The 22,046-nt window shown below is 44.5% G+C and overlaps 1 protein-coding gene across 4 annotated transcripts in view; it reads left to right on the forward strand.

The window, feature by feature from the left end:
- Positions 1-22,046, forward strand: part of Pc (pyruvate carboxylase) — a 94,178-nt gene that overhangs the window by 13,360 nt on the left and 58,772 nt on the right. Inside the window, exon 1 of one of the 4 annotated variants that reach the window (XM_038334473.2) lies at positions 19,006-19,024. The exons of the other annotated variants lie outside the window; for them this stretch is intronic. The gene's annotated coding sequence lies outside the window, so the exon portion shown is untranslated. Of the gene's footprint in view, positions 1-19,005; positions 19,025-22,046 lie in introns of those variants that run through there. 4 annotated transcript variants of the gene reach the window in all.

Consider the following 22,046-nt stretch of genomic DNA (forward strand, 5'->3'; position numbering starts at 1 on the left):
AGCTCTTGTAGACCAGGCTGGCCTCAAACTCAGAGATCCGCCTGCCTCTGCCTCCGGAGTGCTGGGATTAAAGGCGTGCGCCACCACTGCTTGGTGAGTTTTGCTTTCTTATATGTCTTCTCTGAAACTTTGTTCTGGAGACAATTTCTCCCCCCTTTTTTATTCAGTACAGGGTTTCTCTGTAGCTCTGGTTGTCCTGGCACTCTTTGTAGACCAGGCTGGCCTTGAACTCACAGAGATCCACCTGCCTCTGCTTCCTGCATGCTGGGACTAAAGGTGTGCGCCATTATGCCCCACAGGAAATCATTTTTCTAAATGCCACATAAGGTATTGTTCTCTGAGGAATGACAGAGTAAGAATGGTGAATGTAGCCAAAAATCATTCCGTTTAGAGCTCTGGCGATTAATCAGAAGTGTGCAACAACTGAGACGTATTTATCCAAGAAAAATGACTGAAATATGTATTCATGTTTTCAATGAAAAGTTATGAGGCATACACAAAAGAAAGAACCCATTAATTGAAAGTGTCCCCAAGGACACCCAGGTAGTAGACTGTAGACCAGTAGACCAGTGGTTCTCAACCTTCTGAATACTGTGACCTCTCAATACAGTCCCTCAGGTTGTGTAACCCTCCCCAACCATAACATTATTTCTTTGCTACTTCATAACTGTAATTTTGCTACTGTTATGAATCGTAATGTAAATATCTGATGTGCAGTATATCTGATATATGACCTCTTAAAGGGGTTGTGACCCACAGGTTAAGAACCACTGTCCAGACAAAGTCTTAAATGCTCCATTTCAAATAAATCTAAAGAACTAAAGGAAACTATGAAAACAAAAAACAACCTTCTTTGCAAAGAGAACATTGGCATATGTTAGATGGACAAAAGAGAACCACATAGATGTTCTGGGGCTGAGACTTCCACTGGAGGGATCAGCAGCAGAGCAGGAAGGTGCAAGAACCAGCAAACCTTAGAGCAGGCAGGTGGAGCACATCCGGCTGAGGATCAGAAAGAAAGATCAGTGAAGGGGAAGGAGCAAGATCTCAGAGGCAAGCAGAACACCACCAGAAGGTCAGTGAGTCAACACATGTGGCGGGAATTCTAGAAAGAAAAGAGAAGGTCAGACTGTTTGAAGAAATAATAGCCAGAAACTTTCCAAATTTGATGAAAAGGCATCTAAACATCTAAATAACTCAGTGAGCTACAACTAGAATCAACGCAGAGAGATGCACCTAGGTGTGCCATAGTTATACAGTGAGGCAGAGGTGCTAATTCAGCATGTGCAAGGGGCCACTGAGAAGTTCAATAGCTCATTTCTCCCCATAAGCCAAGGGGGATGAAGGTAAATGGAAGTGCCTTGTGAGGAGAATCCTTCAGCTATGATTACATCATTGCTTGAGTTGTAGATGGTCTTGACCTCCCATCTTTACTAATCATTTGTTAGTTTTCTGAATAGCAGTAGGTCAAACTCCTTTACTTTTGTTGTGATGCTGAGACTTGAGCCCCAAGGCCTTGTGTATACCAGGCAAGCTTTCTAGTACTGAGCTACATCCCTAGCCTTCTTATTATCTTACTTTAATTAATTAATTAATTGATTGATTAATTTATTGGAGTCAGGGTCTCATGTAGCTTGGGCTGGTCTCCAACTCAATATGTAGCCTTTTATGACCTTGAGTTCTTTTGTTTTTATTTTTAATTTTTTTTATATAGATGAGTATTTTGCTTGCATGTGTTTGCAAATTCTGTACATGCAGTGCCCATGGAAGCCAGAAGAGGACATCATAACATCTGAAACTAGAATTATAGATGGTTGCAAGCTGTCATGTGGGTGCTGGAAATTGGTCCCTGATCCTTTGCAAGTACACAAAAATTCTTTTTTTCTTTTTTTGGTTTTTCGAGACAGGGTTTCTCTGCAGCTTTTTTAGAGCCTGTCCTGGAACTAGCTCTTGTAGACCAGGCTGGCCTCGAACTCACAGAGATCCGCCTGCCTCTGCCTCCCGAGTGCTGGGATTAAAGGCGTGCGCCACCACCGCCTGGCTGCAAGTACACAAAAATTCTTAACTGCTGAACTGTTTCTCCATTCCAACCTTTAACTCTTGGTTCTCATGCTTCCACCTCCTAAGTGCTGGGATTACAGGTGTGTACCTACTATCTCATTTCTCTTTTTATTTTGAGACAAGGAAGATCTTGGTAACTTGCCCAGGCTCGTCTTGAACTCATTGTATATAGCCCCAAAGACTCTGAACGTGTGGTCCACTTGCTTCAGCCTTAGAATAGCTGGGATTACAGTACTGCATCACCACATCTGGCTAGCAATTTTTTCCCTCCCTTCCTTCCTTCCTTCCTTCCTTCCTTCCTTCCTTCCTTCCTTCCTTCCTTCCTTCCTTCCTTCCTTCTTTCCTTCGAGACAGAGTTTCTCTGTATAGCCCTGGAACTCACTCTGTAGATCAGGCTGGCCCAGAATTTGCAGAGATCCACCTGTCTCTGACTCACAAGTGCGGGGATTAAAGGTGTATGCCACTACCTCTGGGCTAGCAATTCATTCTTTACTCAAGAAAAAGAGATTAAATGTAAAAATTTAACAATGGCAGGTTCTCTCCTGCCTGTTGGCCATCCATGTTCAGTAGATATTGGGATTTGAGGTCAACGTGAGCTTCCTAAAACACCCCAATGGAACTGGCTGTTTCTGTGTTGGTACTATTGTTTGTGTGTGTGTGTTTATGATAGACTCAGTTTTACTAGGTAGAAGCTCTTAGGGGACAAAATTACAACAGTCAGTTTAAGATGCTTAATTAGCTTTATTTTTGATTGAAGAACTAACAGCATTCTACAAAATAAAATAAATGTTTCAATGAGCCAGGCTGGGAAAATTGGTTTTATAGACAGAAAAATGGCTGAAGATAGAAGAAACAAAAACCAAAAGGTAAACTGGTCACTTTCAGTTTTCCTTGTGAGGTAGGACCTTGGGACAGAACAGTAGAAAAATAAATGATTGGTCATCAATGATTTCTGGAGGAAGGCCAAGGGAACCTCGGTGTTATTCCTATGGAAAGCTGGTCTGTTTGCAAAATTTGGCTCTCTAATCCTGATTGCTCTGAAGATTGGGGTCCACAGCTTAGTTTTAGCTTAATGGGACCTCAGTATGAGTGATTCCATTTTGAATTTTAGTCAGTAGTCTTTTTTTTTTTCATGGTTTATTTTTTTTTTATATTTAAAAATTTCCATCTCCTTCCCTCCTCCTCCCCCTCCCTCCGCTCCTCCTCCCCCTTCCCGCCCCTCCTTCTCCCCCTTCCCTCCCCTTCCCTCCACCCATACCTCCCCTCCCTCCCTCTCAAGGCCAAGGAGCCATCAGGGTTCCCCACTCTATGCTAATTCCAAGGTCCTTTTTTTTTTTGAGACTCAATTCAGGAGTTTAGTTCAAAGCAGTGGCCTCTTGTAATTTTTATTTAACATGTCAGAACCAAATTTCTTTCCTCTTGAGACAGGGTCTCTGCTGGCCTCCAATTCAATATGTAACTGAGGATGATCTGACCTCCTAATTCCCTTATCTCAGCCTCCTATATTGTGGGAATACAGACATGGACCAACACACTTGATTTAGCAGTCTAGATTTGTTTGCTTGTTTGTTTTTCAAGACAAGGTTTCTCTGTGTAATCCTGGCAATCCTGGAACTTTCTCTGTAGACCAGGCTGCCGCACACTCAGAGATTCCCTGGCCTCTGCTTACTGAGTGCTGGGATTAGTCCTTATATTTTACATAGGATTTTTAAAGTATGTCATGTGTCTATAGGGGCATTGAGGTTATCCTTATGTAATTGCTGGAAGAGATCAAATGAAATAACTCATGAAATATCATAAAGTTATGCCTGTACTTCTGGGAAAATCGTACTAGTGGCTGTGTGAAAGGTAGGAGGAGCTACCATGGGAGTCCCGTGGAGAGCAGACTCTAAGTACAAGGATCTGTGGGCTCAGGATTATCTAGTGAGTAAGAGTGTTCAAGAGGAGCAAGCCCTTGAACTATTGTCACAGTGGGGCTGAGCAAGAAGAGAGGAGGGCCCCCTGCACAGTGGCATCCTAAGGGGAGACATGTTGATCAAAAAAACAGCCTTGCAAACTCGATCAAATGTTCAGGTCATCATTGGCTACATCAACCAGCCTGGACTACAGGAGACCCTGTCTTTAAAGAGTTAAGTATGGACCTAACTGAAAGTGCTGGAATCTCTACAAAAGAAGAGACATTTACTTACATCAATGGAAGAATACAGCTCTTAACCTCAAAGATGATAGAAATTTATTCTGGAGCCTAATTAGCAACAATGCCCCAAGAACATAGATTTATGTTACACCAAATTCCATGTTCTAATGAGGAAGCAATTTTATGAAGTTTTCATAGTAACAAAGAAAGTCATAAATCAAGACAGTTTTCATATACTTTGGAAATGTCAGGTACCTAAAAGTACAATGTAGAAATCTAAGCTGTGGGACCTCAAATGCTATCTGATGACATTCTTAGCATTTAGGTTGATGAAAGGTAGTCTGCTAAGTTAATGCATTCCAAGAGGACCGGGTGGTGACACACCTTTAATCCCAGCACACACCTTTAATCCCAGCGTTTGGGAGGCTTAGACAGAGTCAGGCGGACCTCTGAGTTCAAGGCCATCCTGGGGTACAGAGTGAGTTCCAGAATAGCCAAGGCTACACCGTGAAACTGTCTTGAAAGACCAAGAACAAAAAGAATATAATCCAAAATGTTTTTAATCTGTTAGTCACAGAATGTTAGGTCTGACACATAGGTGGATAGCGAATGACTAATTAGGGGCTGAAAGCTAGCCTGAGAAAAATTGTAATTGGGCTGTGGACCTGCAATGCTTCAACCTTTCAACATTATTGCATTTCTGATCAGTCAATCAGCCTTTGTAGACACAGCCTCTTTCCAGGAATTCTGTCAAGCTCATTACTGCATAGCACTCAGGAGGCTTTGGAGAGCGGTGCTGCTGTGGGTAGCAGGTGCCAGGGCTGGAAGCCATTGTGTGAGCCTCAGCTGTGCTGTGACTTAAGGCAATAAGAAGCCCCTGAGATGCTTGAGCGGGGGACCACCCTGTGCTACACAGGACTTGGGGAGCTTTTCTGAGCTACATCTCCAGCTCTCTAGCTCTCATTTATTTATTTAATATCTATTTATTTATTTGAGATAGGGACTTTCTACATAGTCCTGGCTGTCCTGGAGCTCACTATATAGACCAGGCTGGTCTCAAACTTACAGAGATCCTCTTGCCTCTGTTTCCTGAGATGAAGAAATGTACCACCATAACTGGCCCAACTGTTTTAATATTGAATGTGGTTCAAACCTAGTACCTTGACAAGTGCTCTGCCACTAAGATACATTGACAGTCCTTTTAAAAACTTTTTTATTAGGCCTGGTGTGGTGGTGCATACCATTAATCCTAGCACTTGGGAGGCAGAGGCAGGTGGATCTCTAAGTTCAAGGCTTGGTCTACAGAGCGAGTTCCTGGAAAGTCAGGGATACACAGAGAAATGCTCTTCCTCAAAAAGAGACAAATAAACCCCACTAATTTTTTATTGACTGAATTCTTTTTACTTTCACTTCTTATTTGTATGCATACTGTTGTAATTTATTTAAAAATGCCTCGAAGAGAAGACACCCCATGCAACAAGGCTCACATAGGTTTATTGGAAGAGAAGAGAGAAGGGGCAGAGACAGGTCCCTGGGGACAAGAGTGGTGGGAAGCGGGCAAGACTCATCTTTTAAAAGGGAATGTAGCAAATGTGCACAGGAGGTGTTCTTAGTGGCTGCAGCTGGGGATATATCCTTTCAGGATCCCAAGGGCAAGCCAGTATAGATGCCTGGATACTAACGCATATGTTCCTGTGTGCATGCATGTATGTGGAGGTCGCGTTATGAGAGCTAGTTCTGTGTGTGTGCATGTATGTGGAGGTCACGTTATGAGAGCTGGTTCTGTGTGCGTGCATGTATGTGGAGGTCACGTTATGAGAGCTGGTTGTCTTCTAGCAAGTGGGGTCCAGGGATCAGGTTGTCGGGCTTGGTGGCACTCTTTTCCCATTGAGCCATCTTGCCAGCTTCCTTTTTATTATCCTCGTTCCTATTATTCTCTCATTTTATCCTTGATTTCCATGGTTCCTGTAATTGGGAAGGGGTTTAGTCAGCTGAAATTACAGGTGGGACATCAGCTGTCCCTTTGAGGCCAAAGTCACAAACTAAGCCGTGTCACCTGCATCTGGCCTGCTAGACAGCTCTCTCTGGCTGACTTGCTTCTCAGACTAAGAGCATTTCTGGTGAAAAGGGCAAATGAAGCCATTCTTCACAGACTCACGGATCCCAAAGAACGTTGCAGCTACTGCCCACCTAGAAGAGTTTTTCCCAGATCAGCCCAGGTGACCCATCACTTTTGAGTCCATGCAAGAAGTCTCTGAGGCACTCTGGGCTAGATGGAGTTGAGTTTTGCTTTCTGGGTAGTCGTATGAGATGGTGGAGTTGCATCTACTCTAAAAGCTTGTGAGACCAAGAAACCAGGGTGGCCCAGGCTATGACACCCTTGACCCTTGCTACCTAGTAACAAGTTACCAAGTGGTGGTCCAAACAGTATTTAACTTTTAAAATGTCTCTGGTTTTTAGCTGAATAATACTTAAATCTGGAATAAACATCTTCCTGTATCAAAGCCTCCTTTTGTTCTCCTTAGGGATTAGCTCAGTTCTCCCTGTAGGCTCACTCCTGCTAAAATGATCTCAGTCTTTTAGAGACATGTATTTGTTTAAAATAGAAACACAGCAGCTGGGGAGGTGACTCCGAGGTTAAGAGCACTGGCTGCTCTTGCAGAGGACCCCAATTTGCTTCCCAGCATCCACATGGTGGCTAACAACCATCTAAAGACAGTTCCAGGGCATCTGAACCCTCTTCTGGCCTCCAATGGCACTACATACACATGGCACACATACATACATGGAGGCAAACACACAAAAAATAAAATAAATTTTTAAAAAGATAAAACAAAGATGTGGCTCTTTTTGCTTTCCTACATCTTTTCTCTTGCACATCCTCTCTGCTGAGGCCCCTTTCTTTTATCAAGATTTGGTTGGATGTGTGTTATTTTACAACTCACGGAGCACACGCTCTTTTTCAGTGTTGTAGAGTTTCTCACTGTACCCCAGTGTATTTTTCTTGGTCTTTCTGAGAAGCCCTTTGGCTTTTACCTTTTTATGCGCCTAGAAATGGTACTTTTGTGAAATTCTTGTCCAGGGTTTCTAATTCGTGTGAGCAAGTGTTGCTCCAGGATATAAACTAGGAGAGGAGTTGCTGACCCCTCCTACTTTAGGTTGTGTGGCATCTTCTTCCTACCAGCAGTGCACAGCACTCAGTATTTTGTGATCTCTCAGCTGTGGGATTTGGATTTTAGGTCCATGTGTGAGCCACCTTACAATCTCAGATTATTGGGGTGAGATACTTTTTTTCTCACCATGTGATGGGATCACAGTTGATTTTCATGCAGATACTTCTGTGGGAGGGGAAGATAGAGTTTATTTCTGGTTGACTCTCACCCTGAGGTATATCTTTTGGAAATCCCAACTGGACTTGGAAGAAGATCTCCTTAGATTTCTCATCTTGGCTGGGCACTGGGGATGTGCCCTTTTCCTTTTGAGGCTTTGAAAAACCAAAGCTCAGGTTTCCCTGGTTCTGCAAAGGCCCCAGTATAAAAGTTACAGCAGTTACCTGCCTCTGGGCTTCTGCCTCCCCTTAGGTTTCCACCTGAGTGGTCCTGATTTTCTTGCTGACTTTTGTTTTTGTTTTTGTTTTTTTCGAGACAAGGTTTCCCTGTAGTTTCTAGAGCCTGTCCTAGAACTAGCTCTTGTAGACCAGGCTGGCCTCGAACTCAGAGATCCGCCTGCCTCTGCCTCCCGAGTGCTGGGATTAAAGGCGTGCGCCACCACCGCCCGGCTTCCTTGCTGACTTTTGCTTACACTTTCATGAAGTATGTGTGTGTGGTGTGTATCCCTCCTCCTCAATACATACATTTAATCCACAAATGTAGTTTTTTTCCAGCAGGAAGGATGTACAGTCACTTATCTATCCTTCTGGGAAACTTCTTGATTTCCTTTGAAGTCCCTGAGTGCTGTGTCTTAACAGCTCTGGATACCTTCCCAGGAGTCTCCAGCTCACAGCTGAATAATGGGGCCACCCCATCATAGGGACATGGTGGAGTCAGCTTGCTCATTTGCCACCCAGAATTGTAGAATTTCAATGTTTGGGCCCAAAAGTGTGAGTCTCCCATGTCATAGATTTCTGAATTATAATGAGAATTGGAGTCTTTGGGGTCCATCCACCCCTTGGGTTTTAAAGTTCTGTAGTTGATCCACTTGGCCTATGTTCCTCTGGCCTTCCTTGGGACTCAGTCAATTCTAGCTTTGGCTAGTATGGGCAGATTGCTTAGAGAACAGGCTAGTATACAGGCAATGATTAGGAAGTATCTGAGGGATTTGGTTTAATGAAACAGTATACCCCATATCAAACCCTGATCCCTCTTGTCCTTTGTTGCAGTCATAGTGATTTTTTTTTACAAATATTTTGCTACCTTAGCCTTTGATTCCTGAAATTCCCATAATTCCCATATTTTTTGCATTCCTGGGTAGAATTCCTGGGTGAAACCGATTGTTACTTGGATTTTGGTCTCATTCTTGTTTTCTAAAAACAATTTACATTGTACTTACATCTGCCACCAAAAAGGCTTCCGGTTGCCTTCTGCACATCTCCAGATGCCATCTTTTTGTGGTGCCTTCCAAAGTACCTGCCAGTGATCTGGTTCTGGGCTGCTCTGGTCCATGTGAGTGGGCCAGGCCACAGCTGCCTCAACCCAGAGAGGTTCAAAGACCTGCACGTTAGACACACCAGAATGAGGGGCATATTTTTCCCGGGGAAGAAGGCAGGACAACCTCCGCCAGTTTCGTCTTAGGATCTAAATATTACTTCTCAGTCAGTGTTCCTGTTTCTGTAGAGTTCTACCACACTGATGATCGCTCTAAAATAATGGAACGGGGCTCTTCCAGAATGCCTGCTGCTTTTCCATTGTATTCTTTTCTTATGTTTCTTTCCCCTTTCACTTTTCCCTGTAGGACTTCTATTTTCATTTATTTTTTGCTGTGTGGCAATTCCTGTACATACGCTAGGCTAGCAGGCTAGCACTGTTATATTCTCAGTTGGAATTTTTTTTAACATATAACTGAACATCTTTTTTAAAAATATTTATTTATTTATTTATTATGTATACAATATTCTGTCTGTGTGTATGCCTGAAGGCCAGAAGAGGGCACCAGACCCCATTACAGATGGTTGTGAGCCACCATGTGGTTGCTGGGAATTGAACTCAGGACCTTTGGAAGAGCAGGCAATGCTCTTAACCTCTGAGCCATCTCTCCAGCCCTCAGTTGGAATTTTAAAATGTTTACTGCTGTGTTTCTATAAACCACTTTCTGAGTCCAACAGTTGCAGCCACTGCCTTTCTAGCATGCTCTGTCTGTTGTGCTGCTTTGTCCAGTGCAAGCATCCATCAGCTTCTCCTTGTTCTGCCTGCATGGTCTTTGTTTCCCTTGCTAGGCCCCTGTTCTCTGACTTACCCTCCCTTTCCAGAGAAATGCCCTGGAAGGGAGGTAAACCCTATGCCTTTCTGGCTTCTCAAAGAATCTACCCCCTGTCCCGAACTAGGGTTTTTTGTTTGTTTTGGTTCTTGCTTTTTTTTTTTTCAAGACAGGGTTTCTCTATAGCTTTGGAGCCTGTCCTGGAACTTGCTCTGTAGACCAGGCTAGTCTTGAACACACAGAGATCCGCCTGCCTCTGCCTCCCGAGTGCTGGGATTAAAGGTGTGTGACACCATTATCAGACCCTGAGCTAGTTTGGATATAGCTTGTCATTCAAATTAAACCACAACATTGCTGCATTATGAATTGATAGCATTAAAAAATGTGTTCATGCCTTTAATTCTAGCATTCAGGAAGCAGAGGCAAGTGGATCTCTGTGATGTAGGTCAAGTATACATAATGAGTTATAGGACACCATAGCCACACAGTGAGACCCAGTCTTTTTTTTTTTTTTTTATTTATTTATTTATTATGTATACAATATTCTGTCTGTGTGTATATTTGCAGGCCAGAAGAGGGCACCAGACCTCATTACAGATGGTTGTGAGCCACCATGTGGTTGCTGGGAATTGAACTCAGGACCTTTGGAAGAGCAGGCATTGCTCTTAACCACTGAGCTATCTCTCCAGCCCCGAGACCCAGTCTTAAAACAGAAAAACAAGCCACCTCCCCGCAAAAAAAAATATGTGTGTGCCTCTGTGAGTGAAAGTCACAATGTCTATGGAGGTCAGAAGAGTGTGGTGGCCTGAATGGCACCAGAGCAGGAGCTGAGAGCTACATCCTCCAGGCCAATCATTTTGTCAATGAGGTTCCCGCTAGGGGTGGAGCTCAGAGATAGAACATGTGCTTAGCATGAAGGAGACCCTGTATTCAGTGCTCTAGTACTAAAAATGTAGATTTTTAAAAATGTAATATACATGTGAGTATTCATTGCATTATTATTCATAATAGCCCCCAAATGGAATCAACCTGAAGGTTCATCACCTGATGAGTGTATTCAGATGTAAGAACTGACATTTGCTGAAACCTGGATGAAGCTTGAGAACACTGCAGTTATAGAGGCCGGCACACAAGGCCACATGCTGGATGACATTTCTGTGTAATACTAGAGTGGGCAGAGAGCCAGAGTGGTGATATCAGGGTTTGGAGAAACAGAGAACAGGATGTCTGGTTTCTTTTTGTGTAATGAAAATATTTTGAAGTAGATATTGGTGATGGTTGCACAGTATTGTAAATCTGTTGAGACCCACTCAGTTGTGTACTTACTGTTTCAGTGGTGAAAACATTACTTAAAGCACTTAACAGAAGTTGCAAACTCAGAGTGTAATTGCCTCCCAACACTCTTGTCTTTGTAAGTGCATCTATGGGTCATGTATGTTCTTGTAGCTAGAGTAAATGCAGTTTAGGATAATATGTGCCAAACAGTTTTATAGGTTTTTTTAGATAATTTATTTTTCTTTCAAGTGCATTTGTATTTTGCCTGCACATATGTCTGCATAGAGGTGAAACCGGACTTACAAACAGGTGTGAGCTGCCATGTGTGTGCTGGGAACTGAACTCGGGTCCTCTGGAAGAGCAGCTGGTGCTTTTAACTGCTGAGCCATCTCTCCAGCCCCGGGTTTTTGTTTTTTACATTTATTATTTTTGGTTTTTCTAAACAGGCTTTCTCTGTATTACCCTGGCTGTTCTGGAACTTGCTCTGTAGACCAAGCTGGCCTGAAACTCACAGAGATCTGCCTCTGCCTCCCAAGTTCTGGAACTAAAGGCGTGGACCACCATACCCAGCAGTATAGATTTAAACATTTCTTCCTCCATTGTGCCAAGCACTTAAGAAGCACTCTCTAAGTACTTATTGAGTTATCTATGTTTGCTATTTTCTATTCATTAGTGTGGACACTTTTCAGGCTAGTTATAATTACCTATTGTTCTCACAAAAGGTAATATTCTCCAAGTGATGTTCTTTTTGGTATGAGCTGTCTATTTACATGTATAAACTGTATATATATTCTTTTCCTGGATGGAAAATAGCGTTTTAATCATAAAGGCAGTATCTGGCACAGATGTTCGGCTCTAGCCTCTCTGGGCTGGCCTTTATCTTTCAGAGGTTTCTAAACAGCCCACATCTGCATAGGACCCTGCTTCTTACTTGTTTGCTTGTTCTTGTTCCTGTCTTCTCTGTGTCATCATTGTCTTCCCACTGATTTCTGAGATACCTTCTCTTAGGTAGGAGCCCAGGATGGCATTGTTCTCTTGTCCAGGACTCAATGTCTAACTGGTTTTCAAATAATGAGGAAAAATAGAGTGCTTGATGTTTGATCCACAAATTAGTATCTTTGATTCCTCTTTTCTTCTCATTTTTGCCTTAAGGTTTTCTGACATTCAAACCTGTCTGTGTTTCCTTGGCCAATTTAAAGCGCTCAGCTATTGCATATCTCTTGTGGGGAAGGAAGGAATGGAATTCTAGGGCTCTTCCCTTTGTTGTGGAGCTCAGTGTACATCTGAGTAAGACATGCATGGTTACACTGGTAGCTGTTGTTTGTTTATAAAGCAAATGTTACTGACTTTTTTTGAGTTATTGCTCAGGAATGAGAGCATCATTATTTGAACCCCCTTTGTAGCTAATAGCAAGCTTGAATGGGTATTTTATCTGAGCGAGGGGGAGAACTCGTCATAATGTCTCTCTGGTTGATGATGATTGTCTCAGTCACTGTCTGCTGCTGTGAAGAGACACCATGACCAAGGCAACTTTTACAAAATAAAAGATTTAACTGTGGTCTTGTTTACAGTTTCAGAGGGTTATTTCATTATCATCATGGTGGGAGCATGGTGGCATGAATGGCACTGGAACAGTAGCTAAGAGCTACATCCTGATCCAATGGCAGAGAGACACAGAGTGAGACTTTGGGCTTTTTTAAAAGTTTACTCTGTGTGACACACTCCTCTTATAAGGCCACACCTAATCCAACAAGGCCACACCTCCTAATTCCTCTCAAGTGGTGCCAGTCCCTAATGACCAAACATTCAAATATATGAGCCTATGGTAGGGTCATTCTTATTCAGACCACTACTTTTTGGCCTACATAGACTTGTAGCTATATCATAATGCAAAAATGCATTCTGTCCTCTTCAAAAGTCCCCATAGTCTATCAGTCTCTGAGATGCTGGCAATCTCTTAACTGTAACCCCTAGAAAGCAAACACAGAAATCGGACTGCATACTTCCAACATAAATGGCACAGAATACACATTGCCATTTCAAAAGTGAGGAAAGGGAGGAAATACTGGACCAAAGCAAGACCGAAAATAGCAGGGAGAACTCAATTCTGTATTTCCATGTCTGATGCCAAAGCCTTCTTTAGAACTCCAGCTCCTCCAGCTATGTTGACTGAAACACACTCTTTTTCTCTTGAGCTGGTTGCACACACGTCTGCAGCTCTCTTTGGTGGGTATCCCACGACTCTGGCATCTCCAACATCTTGGGGTCTCCAACACAACCAGGGTTGTTCTTCCCAGCTTCACACAATGATATCTCTGGACCTCCATGTTGGAACACTCTTGACACGTCTGGTCTCAGTGACTTTGTTTTGTTTTGTTTTGTTTCTTTTAGGTGTGAAGGGAAATTACACAGTATTCCAACCCCCCTCTTTTTTTGTTCTTGTTTGTTTGTTTTTCGAGGCAGGGTTTGACTGTAGTTTTAGAGCCTGTCCTGGAATTAGCTCTTGTAGACCAGGCTGGCCTCGAACTCACAGAGATCTGCCTGCCTCTGCCTTCCGAGTGCTGGGATTAAAGATGTGCACCACCACTGCCCGGCTCTCCCTCTGTTTTTTTTTTTTTTTTTTTTTAAACAGCATTTCTCTGTGTAGCCATGACTGCCCTGGAACTACTCTCTCTGTAGACCAGGCTGGCCTCGAACTCAGAGATCAATCTGCCTCCCGAGTGCTAGGTTTAAAAGTATGTGTGCCAACACTGCCCAGCTATCAACACCTTTTTTGTATATTCCTTGACTTTACAGTCAGAACCATGGGACTGAAACTTGACCTTTTCCTTCAATTACATTTTCATCGGCCTTCTGTTGATGGTTTCCTTGACTGCTTAAGCTTTTCTTTAATTTCTCTTCAGAAGTTGGAAGCTTAGCTGGGTAGAAACTTGCCTGAGCACTGGACTTAACTCCATTACACTTTCTGGGGTCCTTTTCTCCTCAACTTGTAGATTTTGTATTTCTCTTTGTCCTGTTTGCTCCTTTTTGTTACAGATTAGATTAACCACATGACAAAGTCAATACTAGGACAAGGCAAAAAGTGATGACATCCTTTGCCAAAATATCACAAGAATTTTCTCTAGGCCACTTACTATTATTTTTCCCCTCTGAAACTTGTTGAACTGGCCCCACAGTTCATCCTCAGCCCTGTTTTCTTCTGTGCTCTTACTAGGATGGCCCTTTAAGCCCCCTTTAAAGCATTCAATCACTTTTCTAGTCCAAAGTCCCAAAGTCTTCCATATTTCTCCAACAAATAGCATGGTCAGGGCTGTTAAGGAGTTCAAATCCACTGAGAAAAGACCAAAGACTTGATTCATATTATAATTAAAATAATTTATTAATTACTGCTATCAGGCCAATAGCCTTGAAGCCAAACAAGGTGTGTCATGCAGAAGACGCTAGAGGAAGGGTTTTTTAAAGGTGGGTGCTACAATGATCTCATTTGTGTGGAATGTGTAGCTAAGTGAGCAACTGCTTTATGCCTCTCAGCTATGAGGAACTTTTCCTCTCCCTCTGTATACAGCAGTAAGGGAGCTGTCTCATACCCTGGTACACAGTGATGAGTGGGTTTACAAAAGCCAGAGCAATTGGTTAATTAACTCATAGCAGTTTTAGAATTTGAGGGAGGGAGGCAAGGAGTCAGCATTGCCAGGAACTTTGAGGAATGTAGACTGGGTGCATAGCACAAGGTGAAGTTTTTCTTAGCCATCATAACCCCAGTTTCTGGTACCAACATTTGTCTTAGACACTGTTCTCTTGCTGTAAAAAGACATCATGACCAAGGCAATACTTATACAAGATAGCATTTAATTGGGGGCTTGCTTACAGCTTCAGAGGGCTAGTCCATTATCATCATGGTGGGAGCATGGTGGCACTCATGGCGCTGGAGTAACTGAGAGCTACATCCTGATCTGCAATCAGAGAAACTCAGAGAGACACTCTGGGCCTGGTATGGACTTTTTGAAACCTCTAAGCTCACCAGAGTGACAAGGCCATACCTCCTAATCCTTGAAATGGTGTCACTCCCTAGTGACCAAGCATCCAAATATATGAGCCTATGGGGCTCATTCTTTTCAAGCACCATTGATGTTGTCCCTCCAGCTTGTCCTATAGCTCTGGGCATTCTTGTGTATAGTAATGTGCAATGATAAAATACAATAATCATGACAGCTATAAGTGAGAGCAGTGACTAAATTCATCCTGCTGTCTGGGGGTCCTCCTTCCTCTCATTTCTTTTCTCTCTTCCTCCCTGCCCACTTTTGGAAAGGTTTTATGTAGCACCAGTTGGCATCGAATTTCCTATATGGCCAAGGATGATCTTGAACTTCTGATCCTTTCTGCCTAAGAGCTGGGATTACAGGTGCACCTTCTCCACTGGTTTCTGTGGTGCTTGTTGGGGTTGAATTTAAGGCTTTATGCAAGGCAAGCACTCCACTGCCTCTACATCCCAACTTTTAATTAATCATTTAAAGACAGAGACTGTGTATTCTAGGTTGGCCCTCAACTCATTCTGCAGCCCATTTTGGGTACAAACTTTCAATGGTCCGCCTGGCTTGGCCTCCCAGTGTTAGAATTTCAGGAGTGCTCTACCATATCTGGCTTTCTTGGTGTTTCTTCTTTTTTGGTTTTTTGAGACAGGGTTTCCCTGTAGTTTCTAGAGCCTGTCCTGGAACTAGCTCTTGTAGACCAGGCTGGCCTCGAACTCAGAGATCCGCTTGCCTCTGCCTCCCGAGTGCTGGGATTAAAGGCATGCGCCACCACCACCCGGCATGGTGTTTCTTTATATATCATTTCTATTTCAAATACAGGACCTTTTCACATGCTAGGCAAGAAGTCTACCCCTGAGCTACAGCCCAACCCTCTGCTTCCTTACAACTGTATTAGAAGTCTCACCTTGAGGAAATGGACCCTTCAAAGGAAAACCTTCTTGTCCAGGATGTGGCAGAGTTCAGACCTAGAATCTCTTACATTATGCCAGCACCCAAGCCATCCTTCTGCCATTCTGCCCACAATGGTGACTGAATAAGGCATTCCCACCCCGAAGGCCTGAGCTTGTGCCAGTCTCTGAATGATAACTGTTTCTCTGTTGTTTCTGTGCTTGTGTGCTTTGCAAAGCCTGTAAGCCCCTTTCTTCTTCGCCTCCCTACACATGGTGCCTGGAGTCTAGGAGCAGGTTTTACTGAGGTGCCTTGCTTTTCATCCGTTTAGCATGTTATCCTTACTCTTTGTTGTTGTTGTTGATTCCATTTCTTCTCTCGAGTGCAGCTTTCTGTTTGTGAGACAGGGTCTCTGTAGCCCAGAATGGCTTCACATTTGCTGCATAGCAGCTCACCTCCTGAGTGCTGGGATTGTAGGCATATGCTGCACACCCAGCTCTTCTTAAGGACTATAACACAGATAAAAACAATCTTGCCCGAGGGTTTGAAAAAATACAAAAGAGGGTTGGGTTTTTTTTTTTTTGGCTGGTGGCCGAGTTTCTCCTAAGGCTGTTTGCACACTCCTCGCTGTTTAGTGAAAGTGCTGTTTTCTTCACATGCACAGAAAAGATGGGTACAGTCTGCTGGCCGCCCAGTCAAGGGCAGCATCTCCTCCTTAGCCATGCTTCCTGCACTGCACACTGGTGTTTCTGCACACTGAACAAATTAAGTTTGGACTGAGGCCCAGCTGTGTTGAGAGAATCCTGAAGAGGAGAGAATCTTACTGTTGAGTAGAAGGAAGGGGTCAAAGGGCAGGACTACTTGGAGGAGAGTGTATAAAGAGAGAGGAACAGCTTGAAGAATCAAGATTGAGGCAAGCCCCTGCTTAGATCTGGTGTGCTGTCCCGTCCCAAGGGCAGGCCTTCCAGTGACTGCTATTCCATCCTGTTTCTGCCTATTATCCTGTCCCCCTGTGCTTGTCCCATCTTCCAGAATTGAGTCTATGTTTACAGTTTTCCTTTCTTCCCAGCTCTTAGGCAGGAGCCTATGCCAGGAGAAAGAAGACAGACCCTTCTGATACACACCCAGCTTATAAGAAGTAGAATTTCTCTGGGTATCTTTGGAGTCATCGTTGCCCATGCTCTCTCCCATTCCACTCCCACCTCATTCTATTCTTCCTCTATCCCAGCAAGAACATGGTATGTTCTAGTCATCCTTACACATGCACTTGTGGCCTATCTCTGCCAGTTTGATTACTTTACATACAATCAGCCTTGTTCTGAGACCATTCATTCATATATTCACTCAACAAGCATTTTTTTTTTTTTTTGGTGCAGGCGTTGTAGCTTAAATCTTCAAGACTCCAAACTGTTATTACTAAGCTGATATCACTTGTCACTAATGCCCAATTTTTATAAACCCAGGTATTCAATGTGAGGTAATAGAGTAATTCTATTCCAAAGAGTTACTGCTTAGATGAGAGTTCTGCCGTCACACAGAAGAGCCCTTGGATCAGGCATACCTCTTGCTTTCATTCCCTGCCTTGTTGCCTCCTTGCTCTTCTTAGCACAGGTCCTCAGAATTGGTTCATTCACTTCTGGCCTGGGACCCATTCCACTGTTGTCACTGCACCGACCCACACTAGACATCTCAGAGAGTGTGAGCATTGATACAGACCCCACCTGGCCAAACAGAGGACTGGCAAACACGTTTTCCCCTTTCACTGTTCCTTTTGAGACTGCTCTGAGCATGAGTCAGTCTACCTGGGCTGGTGGTGCCAGGCATGGAGCCTCACTGGGCTTCAGCTGGATGCTTCTCAGAGCTGCCCTGTCAAGGAGCAGAAGAGCACTTCCTCCAGGCAGATGTTCTAGAATTGTTGAGTCCACTTGAGAAGTACTTGTAGAGGAGACTGCCTCATCACAGCCAGAGAGGGAAATCTTTTCTTTAAATATGGTGTGTGTGTGTGTGTGTGTGTGTGTGTGTGTGTGTGTGTGTGTGTGTGTGTAGTAAGAAAACAATTTGTTAGATTTGATCTTGGGCTTGGCAGCGAGAGTCTTTCCTGACTAAGCATCTCACCAGCTGGAAAATTTGTTCTTTATTCTTTTGCTTCTCATTTCCCTACCTGTCTGATCTCCACACCGTGTTCCTAAGAGAGATGGTTAGATGTAGAATGTGGAGCTGGTTCAGAGGACGCCATGGAGGTGTGTTCACCTCCCTGTACAGGGGCTACATAGGGGTGTGAAGGTCTCACCGATGCAGTTTTCTTTTATGAAGCATTGATGGGAGGCTAAAGGAAAATCCCACGCAGTGTTTCCATCACACCATAGAGTATACAGGCTCCTGTGAGAGGATGCTTGACTAGAGATTTTACAATTGATTGTGGCTGCTCCATCTTGGATAAGAAGACTGACCTAAGGGAGAGCTGAGCATTTCCATTTTGTTCCCTTTTCTAGTGCATGTCCTCTTAGCCATCTTGTACAGTAGGCAGCCCTTGAGGGACCTTCTGTGCAGCCTGCCCTGGGCAGGGAGTGGTGCTGCCAGGAACCCTGAGGCCAGATAGAGGTGCCTTTCAAGCCAGGTCACCTAAGTATAGTTCAAACAAACCTCTCCTTTAGTGTTGAGAGTGCCAGCAGGTTTGCAGGCCTTTCCCTCTTGCAGCAACCAGGCCAGTGGATATGTGCTGATTTAAGTGTTGGTATGCTGAGCTCAAGTCTGAGGCAAAGCTCAGTGACAGTGGACAGCAGTTCTCACTCACTGGAAACCAGAATTAGGGTTCCCTGGTCTGGCCCAGTCAGTTCTAGAATTCCACACTTAACTTCTTTTCTTAGCTTACTACTTCCTATACCCTCAAGTTCCTTTATCTTAGGCAGGAAAAGGAGAAGGCTGTTTCTGGAAACCTATGCCGATTTGATTTGCAGAGATTCTTCAAAGTATACGTTCCTGAGGGGACTGGGAATTTCACATTTTAAAATGGTTTACTGGAAATCACAAAGGGCCAGGTCCATCAAGCACTTTCTGCAGTACTGTCTTAGCCTTAGGTTTATTTCCATAACTATTTACCCAGTTGGAATTGACAGAAGAGCCAGCAAAGAGAACCTGCCCCTGTACAAAGGTCATTTTTTTTTTGCCAAGTCCTGCCAGCAATAGTGTGTGTTCCAGCAGACCCGGTGGCTAAAGAAATGTAGGTTGGTGGGCTTGTTTACTGGGATGAGAGGCAGAAGTACAGGACAGGGGAAGGCTGGGGAGAGGTTTGTGGGGGCGTAGAGACAGGGTGGAGAGTACTTAGCTTAAAGTGCAGGAAGATGCAAGCAGTTACCGGCACCAGGACTAAGAAGAGACAGACCAAAGTGGGGCCTTGGGCTGGAACCAGGCATCACTCACCAGTGCATACTTGTCAGAGCTGGGGCTGCTGCCTGGTTACCCTCTCTGCTCCTTTAGCACGAGACTCTGAGATGTGTAGTGGGAACCTTGGATCCTGGCATCCTGCCCTCTGAGGTCGCTGGCCCATTTCCCCAGAGTTCCCCTGAGGGGAGGCCACCAGCATAGCCCTTTGTGGGGTGGGGCTGAATCACTCCATACCCTGGTCTCTGTGTAGCTGTCTGGCATGGAGTGCTGTGCTGTAGCCCTGCTTTGGGCATTGCTGTGTAGCTGAAGGAATAAGTTTCAGACTCCTGCTGGGAACACTGTAGGGAAAAGAAGGCCTTAGCATCTCCTGTCATCAGAGAAGCCAGAGGAAGGCCAGACTGTGTAGTCACTGGTGTGAACATGCTGTGGGGAACCACAAAGTGGCCCACGAGTGTACCCCAAGCCCATGGGGGCCTCTCGGGGAGCCTCCCTTCCCTGTAGCTATCTGCCTCCTGCAGCTGGCAGCTTCAGACCCGCAACTTGGCAGGACAACTGAACCTTAGTCACATTTCAAACTCAAGAGTGGAGGGTAGAAGAGGAGGCTGAGCAGCCTCTCCTGTTGCCCTGCGAGGCCCATTGCTCGTGCTGCCTGATGACTTACTTGGTGAGCCTCTTTTCATTGGCCCAGCCTAGGGACTTGCAGGGTGTTTCCTTTAACCAGCTCTGGGTGGTGTCCCTGTGGGTAGCAGAATTGTCCCTAGGAGATGGAGCTTATTTAGAGTTGAATTCAGCACTTCAGCTGTGGTTATCTGCCTGGGAGTTATCTGGGTTTGTTCCCAATTCATGTTGCCTGATCCTGGCCTCTCAGTGAAGTCTTCCTATGTGCTTTCTTCCTGGCACCTCACCTGTGGGTCTCAGTGAGGGGTTGGCCCAGTAACATGCCATACTCCAAACAAAATACCCTCAGTAGACTGATCAGTGAAGGCCTAGGTACTCACTGAGGTCTGGTGTTTCCCAGTTGGCTGGATATCTCCCATGTCTGAACAGGAAGTACTTAGGCTTTGAATCCTTAACACATTCTTGAGGACAATTCATAACCCTTCAAACCCATTGTTGTGGACACTAGTTTCAGAAGTACCACCATTGGCCAAGGCTGCACCTCAGAGCACACTTTGGAGTTTCTTCCTTCAAATGGTCACAGTTCCCATTGTGTGCCCTTTTGGCACATTGACCCTTTGAGAAGCTCTGAGTCATCCACCTGTGCAGGGATAGCCAGCTGTACCATGTGATTATTCTGACCTATGCCTAAGCCCAGTTTCAGGGACAGTTGTGACATTTTCTATATGGACCCTGTGGACTATCAGAATGGTATTGGTGTAGTAATATTGAGTTCTTCATGTATATGAATAAAAAAAAAACACGTTTGCTTGGAGCCCCAGACATCATGGGGTACCCTGCACAGGGGATGTCTATTGTGTCTTCTAGTTCTGCTTGGCAGCTCTGGGCCTGGACCAGAAAAAACCTTTACCAGAGTAAAGGGCCTATTGTTTGTCCCTGTGGCCTGAATGGCACTTTGTTTTCCACCTTCAGTTCCAGCCAAGTGGCTTTGCTGTGGCTGCGGGTGCTGGTATTACAATCTCAATCTCAAATAAGAAATCCATTCCCAGAAAACCTCATGCCACCTACTGAATATTATGGGCTTTGATCCAACTAGGGGTTTTGTGTTGGTGTCTGCTGGGTAAGAGCCCATTGTAGGGCCAAGAGAAAGCATCTTCCTTATCAAGTACCTGGAGCTATTATTACTGAACTTGTGTCTAGGTGAGAGAAGTATTTGCAGGAAGGGCATGGTAAGGCCTGGTGGATGGACCAAGCTGGGGGCAAAGTCAGGAGATGCGGGCTGTGCTTCCCCTTCCCTTCCTGTCCTCCTACCCTTTGTCCCTAGCCATGTCACATTGGTCCTCTAGTTGGAGATATCTGTTTTGACTGGAGGTCAAAAGAAGAGAAAGGTTGCTCAAGGCCAGATGAGTAGGGATCAAGCTATTGGATTTGGCAATCAGGAAGCAGCCTGTTCAGCCAGCTTTGTGCTTGAACACTCGTCCTGCAGGTACAGGTCAGCTCCCACCTGGCCCTGAGAGTCACATCTGCTCACTGCTCTCCAGAAGTCATACAGCAGAGCTGGCTGTTTGCTTTATTTACTACCTCAGGACGTAGGGAGTGCTGTCCTTACCAGTGGTTCTTAGAGGGCTTCCCAGACCCTTGCAGGTCTTCAAGCCCAATTCAAGGGAGTCTTCAGGGTAGAACAATTTCCTAATAATAGTGACAAATTCTTTTTGCCAGTGATGTAAAATTAGGGGAGGCAAAACTAACTACTGCCATTTTTGCAGGGGTCAGGCTACACACAGACCACTCCGCCGCCCCAGACCCTTGCCCTCCACATCATTTAACACTGGCCTTCATGAAGCAGTGAAGCAGGTTCATTTAATCAACACTAACGTGCTGTGCTTGGGCACATATTCTTACCTTTCTGTGTGGTAAATAGGAACTAAGCATTCTGTTTGCCAGCCATGGGGGCTGTGTGGGAAAAGCGCTCATCCGGACCTATGAGTTGCACATTGAGCGTGATGGGTTTTTAGAACGCGTTGATGTAATTTGTGGTCATGACTGTGGTTACACAGATTTGAGTGCTTTCTAAACTTTTTATTTTATTCCAAAAGTGAACATTGATGAGTCGTTTTCTTAAAAGGAATCAGCTAACCATACGGGTAGCCTGTGGTGAACTTGCAGGCTTTTCTGAAGATGTTGACCTTGGTGGTGATATTATACATGTGGCATTCTATTAATTCATTTCAGTCTGTACT

This window comes from Arvicola amphibius, chromosome 1 (genome assembly GCF_903992535.2).
Source record: "Arvicola amphibius chromosome 1, mArvAmp1.2, whole genome shotgun sequence".
Classification (NCBI taxonomy): domain Eukaryota; kingdom Metazoa; phylum Chordata; class Mammalia; order Rodentia; family Cricetidae; genus Arvicola; species Arvicola amphibius.